Below are 6647 nucleotides of genomic sequence, written 5' to 3'. Positions count from 1 at the left end.
CAAAGACTGCAGGATTATAGTTCTTCTTGCTTCTGCTGTCTGCCCTGTGGTGGATCCACTCTATGTCTTTTGATTGGAGCATTTAGTCCATTTACTTAAAGTGATTACGGATAGGTATGTACTTATTGCCATTTTGTTAATTGCTTTCTGGTTGTTTTATAGCTTTTTTTTTTTTTTTGTCCTTTATTCTTGTTTTGCTCTCTTGTGATTTTATGACTATCTTTAGTGTTATGTCTGGATTACTTTCTCTTTTGTGTGTATCTATTATAGATTTTTAGTTTGTGGTTACCATGAGGTTTATACATAGCAACCTTTCTATATACATGATTACCTTAAGTTCTAACAGCCCTGCATTTTTAGTCCTCCCACTTGTGTTTAATTTTCTTAACTTTATTTATTTATTTTTGACTGCATTGGGTCTTCATTGCGGTGCACAGGCTTCTCATTGCGGTGGCTTCTCTTGTTTCAGAGCACAGGCTCTAGGCACGTGGGCTTCAGTAGTTGTCACTCGCAGGCTCTAGAGCACAGGCTCAGTAGTTGTGGTGCACCGGCTTAGTTGCTCTGTAGCATGTGGGATCTTCTGGTATCAGGGCATGAACCCGTGTCCCCTGCATTGGCAGGTGGATTGTTAACCACTGCACCCCCAGGGAAGTCCTTTAATATTTTTTTGTATCATATTTTACATATGTTGTTTTCTGTATTTCTTAACTACTTATCATGGATATAGATAAATTTACTAGTTTTGTCTTTTAACTTTCCTACTAGGTTTGTAAGTGGTTGATCTACTACCTTTACTTTATCTTTGACTTTACCAGTGCAACTTTTCCTTTCTGGTTTTTATATTTCTAGTTGTGGTCTTTTCCACTTAGAGAAGAACATCATGAAAAGGTGATGTTCTAACAGATACTTTTCCTGAGTCTATTGAAGTGATCATATGGTTTTTGTTCTTTGTTAATAAGGTATTTGATACCAATGCTTTGTTTCTTTGAACCAAACTTTTTATTCCTGGGATAAATCCCTCTTGGTGATGGTGTTTAGTACTTTTTATATTTCTCTAGATTTGGATTGTGGATATTTTTGAGGAATTTTTTTGTCTGTATTTATATGGAATACTGCTCTGTAGATTTCTTTACATGTGATGTGTTTTTCTTGTCTTGGTATCAGGGTAATACAAGCCTCATAGAAGGGGTTGGGAAATGTCTCTCCACAATTCAATTTTGTATATGGATCACCAGTTACTCATGCTATTGAGCCTCTTTTAATATGGTTATTGGCCATTTGTATATCTTCTTTGGAGAATTGTCTATTCACATTTATTGCCCCATTATTTAACTGTATTATTTGTCTTTTATATTCTTATCTTTTATTTTTTTTATTGTTGTCATATGAGTTCTTAAAATATATTTCTGATACAAGCCTCTCATCAGGTGTGTGATTAGCAAACCCAGTTGCAACCCTAGTTGAAGTAACCTTGCCTTCTTTGTAGCTGATATTGTGGGGATTTGTTTTTCCTTCAGATTTTGAGACCATATTTTTTGTTTTAAAAAATCTCTAATTTTTATTTTTGTCTCTGTCTGTTTATATCATCAGCGCAGTGTGGTCCCATATTTCTTTTTTTAAAAAATTTTATTGATTTTTGGCTGTGTTGGGTCTTCATTGCTGCAGGCAGGCTTTCTCTAGTCATGGTGAGCAGGGACTACTCTTTTTTGAGTTGTGTGGACTTCTTATTGCAGTGGCTTCTCGTTGCAGAGCGTGGGCTCTAGGTGCACAGGCTTAAGTAGTTGTAGCATGTGGACTCAGCATTTGTGGCACGTGGGACCTGGAGCACTCAGGCTTCAGTAGCTGAGGCACGTGGGCTCAGTAGTTGTAGCACACAGGTGCAGTAGTTGTGAGGCATGAGCTTAGTTGCTCCGCGGCATGTGGGATCTTCTGGGACCAGGGCTCAAACCCGTGTGCCCTGCATTGGCAGTTAGATTCTTAACCACTGTGCCACCTGGCAAGTCCCCAATATTTCTCTAAAAATAATAATTAGGTTCTTTTTTCTCCCTGTTAAAGTCAACTTGACTCCATTACCATTAGATCCTTCAACAGCTCTTGTTTGTGGGGCCTGTTCCTTGAATTCCGAGCACTCTGTTATTAATTTGAGAGGCCCCACTGGCTTGACAGATTCCTGAGGAACCAGGCCTTTGCTTACCCAGTGGATGTGCCAGGCCCTGGGCCCTGGACTGCCTGTATACCCCTAGTGTCCATCTCATCTTGGCAGGGGGTCGTATCTCTGCCTCTGTTGGATATGAGGGGGCTAGACCAGACTCCCTGCTGCTTTTGCCTTCAAGTTAAGTGTTATTCAGATCCAGCAGCACTGACGTTCTGTTTCCGGTTCTTGGAGGTGACAAGGTAGTAATAACTTTTGACCAAGCCAGGTATCCATTTCCATGTTATCTGAATGATGATTTCATTTTTCAGTCTTTATCATACCTTAGGATATACTCTTTCAGTAAAAACAATTCTTTCTAATTATGTGTGTGTGAGTATTTATCAAGTATTGCTGTTACACTTTTCTTCAGTTTCCAGCACTTAGCATCACTGAGTAAAATGCATTTGATTGGCTTGTGTGTGTTCATTTCCCACAAGAGTGTAAGCTCAGGAGTCCTAGGAATTGAGTCCAGTTCCCGACTTTCGGCCTCCCCATCCTCCCACACACGGGGGTGAAGAGGGAGCCTTGCTGACATAGAACCTGTGGCTGTTTCAGGACTCGGTGGTCTTTGAGGACGTGGCTGTGAACTTCACCGTGGAGGAGTGGGCTTTGCTGGACCTGGCTCAGAGGAAGCTCTACAGAGACGTGATGCTGGAGACCTTCAAGAACCTGGCCTCCGTGGGTGAGGATGGCTTCCTCCCTGCACTTAGTCTTTAGGGAACAAATATTTCTTACAATTGTCCTTTCTTATTAGGGACAAGAATGAGAACATGTTGGAAAAAAGACAGACACAGTCCCACCTTTCATGAAACCTACCTAGGGTCAGGTAGCTTTTCCATGAAAACAAAGTTTACTGTATTGATTGACTTTTTGTCACTCTTGATTAGAATCCTGAGAGTCCCAAATTTTATAAATGTGAGCATATTCTGCAGTGTCACCTAGAGCAGTGGGAGCAGCGTTATGGTTTTCACCCTGTGAAAGTTACACTGTGATCGGTATACATTTGACATGATAATTTTGCTGCAATTAAACCCACACTTACCCATTGTCAGTGACTTGAGGACCAGAGAATTGGCCCATCTCATGGATGGCTTGTTGTCCTTCATCCTCCCCATGAGGAGCTTTTCTCCATGATCAAGACAGCAGCCACACACCATCTGATCTCCCAGTGGCAGCTGGGTCAGTGGAGATAGGCTTTGTCTAGGGCCTCTGTGCCTGCGATCACCAGGAGGGCACACGTCTCGGGAGGAGAAGGTTCTGGATCAGGGAGTGATATTTGGACATACCTGTTAGAAATATGACTCTGTCTTTGAGAAGGTGATGTTTGTCATTAACCTGGCTTCCCTCTTGGAGTTTTCATCCATCCTTGCCCACTTGGGAAATCTTTCTGTAGCTCCTCTTACAAAGGGAGCACTTGGGAATGTGCATTTTACCCAGTTCCATCCTACTTTACTTTTCTGAAAATACTGATCTCGACATCAGTCTCCATTCTTTTTGAAGTATCTCTTAGTGAACAAGCTGCCACTTTGACTCATTTTTCGTATGATGGCCAAAGTTCCAAATAGCTAGGGTCCTCAGAGTTTTTCTTTGTTCCCATGTCCATTTTTCCTTATAAAATGTGTTTACATTTTTGGGTCAGTATATGGAAAGAAATCTGCATATGGTCTCTTTTCTTTCCTTTATCCCACCATTTCTTTCCTGAGGGTTTAGTTATGTTACCAACTGTTACAGGTTCTTGCCCTCAAGTTAAAACCAGTGGATCAAGTCCTCAGTGGGATATTTTGGAGAATGAACTATGCAGTGAAAAGAAAATAGTAAGATGCACAAGAAATGATTCCTGTTCTGTTTTTGGAGAAAACTGGATATTTCATAACATCCGAGGTCACCAAACTCAGGAGAGGGATTTCAGGTGAGTGGCACAGCTACAGGGGAAGGCAGATCTCTGCAGACTGTTAGACTAACTTGAAACTAAAGAAAAGGTATAAACCTAGCTAAACAATTTTTTACTTAGAAAATTTTCACAAGAGAATACTTTCATAAATGTGAGGTATCTGAAACATAATTCAGTTGGAAACAACGACCAGGAAACCCTGTATGTAAGAAACACAGAACGTTATGGCTCTGTCTTAGCCCTCAGCCAGAGCATTAAGCTTGTTACATGTTGTCACAATGCAGACAGTGCCTACAACATACCCATTCCTTGAAAATGGCAAATACATAGTGAAAATAATAATGAACAACCATCAATAAATCATTAATGAAGAAATCAGTTATAATCATTAATCCCTAATACTGTTCTTCCCATTTTGAACAGAAATGGTTTGGTGGAGCATCTCTGCAAAGGTAATGAAGGTCATCAATGTGGAGAAACCCTGAACCAGATTACACATCTTACTGTGCATAAGGGTTATCCAACTGGAATTCAGCCCTATAAATGCACTAAGTGTGGAAAAGCCTTCAGGGATTGTTCTTTCCAGAAGAATCAGCAAAGATCTCACCCTGGACACAAACCTTATCCATGTGAAGAACGTGGGGAAGCCTGCAGCTGTGTCTCGTGCCTAAATCCTCCTGGGGAAACACACATTGTAGAGAAACCGGAAAAACATCAGGATGCTGGGAGAGCATCTAAGAGATATGTGAAGAGTGGCAGTAGTAAACAGTCTTTAGAGTGTAAGAAGTCTGGAAAAGCTCTCACTTGTCCCTCATCCTTTAAGGGACGTGAGAGAGGTCACCATCGACAGAAAATCCATGTGTGTAAAGTATGTGGGAAATCCTTTATGTATTATTCCTACCTTGCACGGCATGTGAGAACTCACACTGGAGAGAAGCCCTATGAATGTAAGGAATGTGAGAAAACCTTCCGATATCCTGCATCCCTGGGAGGACATGTGACAATGCACACTGGAGAGAAACCTTACGTGTGTAAGGAATGTGGGAAAACCTTCAGTTGTCCCAAATACTTCAGAAGACACGTGAAAACACACAGTGGCATGAAACCCTATGAATGTATGGAATGCGGCAAAGCCTACAGTTGCTCCTCATCCCTTCAAGAACACGCACGAACACACAGCGAAGAGAAACCCTATGAATGTCAGCACTGTGGGAAAGCCTTCAGGCATCAGCGATATTTTAAAAAGCATGTTAGAATGCACAGCGGAGTGAAACCCTATGAATGTATGGAATGCGGGAAAGCCTACAGTTGTTCCACATCCCTCCGGGAGCATGAGAGAACGCACACTGGGGAGAGGCCCTTCGAATGCCAGCACTGCAGGAAAGCCTTCACTCGCCACGCCTCCCTTCGAGGACACATGAGAACGCACAGTGGGGAGAGAGCCTACAGATGTACACAGTGTGGGAAAGCTTTCTGTTGGCCCTCGTCCTTACGAAAGCACGTAAGAATGCACAGTGAGGAGAAGCCCTATGAATGTCAGCAATGTGGCAAAGCCTTCTGGTACCCCGCAAACCTGCGAGGACACATGAGGATACATGCTGGGGAGAAACTCTGAATCCAAGGACCGTGGGAGAGACTTCATTCTCTCTTCAAACTTGTAATGTGAGCAGCACACTGTAGAGAAAAACTTATGAAAGGGAAAACGTGGGAAAACCTTCAGCACTTCACTTACTTTGTACATGAAACTCAGAGCACGATAGAAATCTTTTAACAGAGATAAATATGGTTTTGCCTTGGTAAGTGCCTCATCCTGAATAGGGATCCCAGTGTATTAATTTCTAGCTCATATTGCTGATCTGAATACTGAAGATAATAAATGTCTCTCTATGTCTACTTCATCTGTACTACTTATATTTCGTTATCTCCAACTTTAAATAATCATACAGTCATATAAAGCTTGCCTCATTTCCATTACAGTGTCTTTTTTTTTTTTTTTTTGGTTGCCCTGCTCAGCCTGCGGGATCTTAGTTCCCTGACCAGGGATCAAACGCATGCCCCCTGCAGTAGAAGCACAGAGTCCTAACCACTGGACTGCCAGGGAATTCCCATTATGATGTCTTTTGAACCCAGGGGTGATAAGTGGTTTTCAGTTTTTGTTTTTTTTTTTCATGTGTAACTTGGTATAATTTTTAGGTGAAAAGCTTTTGATTCTTACTTTGCATTATCTTCCTAATATGTGATCATGATATGAGGTCTGTATTGTTGAAATGTCTTTCCTGGTCCACTGTTACAGATACTGGAATTTTCTGACTCAATATTTACCCTCCCCTTGCACCTTCATTACCGAAAGGTGTGTCTTCCAAGTTGTTTGTTGCTAGCAGATACCATATCTTTGTTTCTCACAGAAATTAGTAATTGTGGAAGGTCTTGGAAAATAACATTCTCATCTGATTATGTTTGTAATTTGGCCTCTGTTCATGTCCATGATCTTGGTTGGAAATCGGACATGATAATTGAGTTAAGAAGTGCAACTTGCTGGCATGAAGATGAAAGCTCCTGTCC

General features: G+C 41.4%; 1 long non-coding RNA gene across 1 annotated transcript in view; it reads left to right on the top strand.

The window, feature by feature from the left end:
* The window catches only part of LOC309960048, a 26895-nt gene extending 20587 nt beyond the window's left edge, over positions 1–6308 (top strand). The window contains exons 2-4 of the long non-coding RNA XR_014326115.1: positions 2750–2876; positions 3926–4103; positions 4509–6308. This is a non-coding gene — a long non-coding RNA (uncharacterized lncRNA). The remainder of the gene's footprint in view (positions 1–2749; positions 2877–3925; positions 4104–4508) is intronic.
* The last annotated feature ends 339 nt before the right edge of the window (positions 6309–6647 follow it).

Source organism: Leucopleurus acutus, assembly GCF_964270905.1.
Source record: "Leucopleurus acutus genome assembly, chromosome: 3".
NCBI lineage: Eukaryota > Metazoa > Chordata > Mammalia > Artiodactyla > Delphinidae > Leucopleurus > Leucopleurus acutus.
This window is presented reverse-complemented; position numbering and strand designations above follow the sequence as displayed.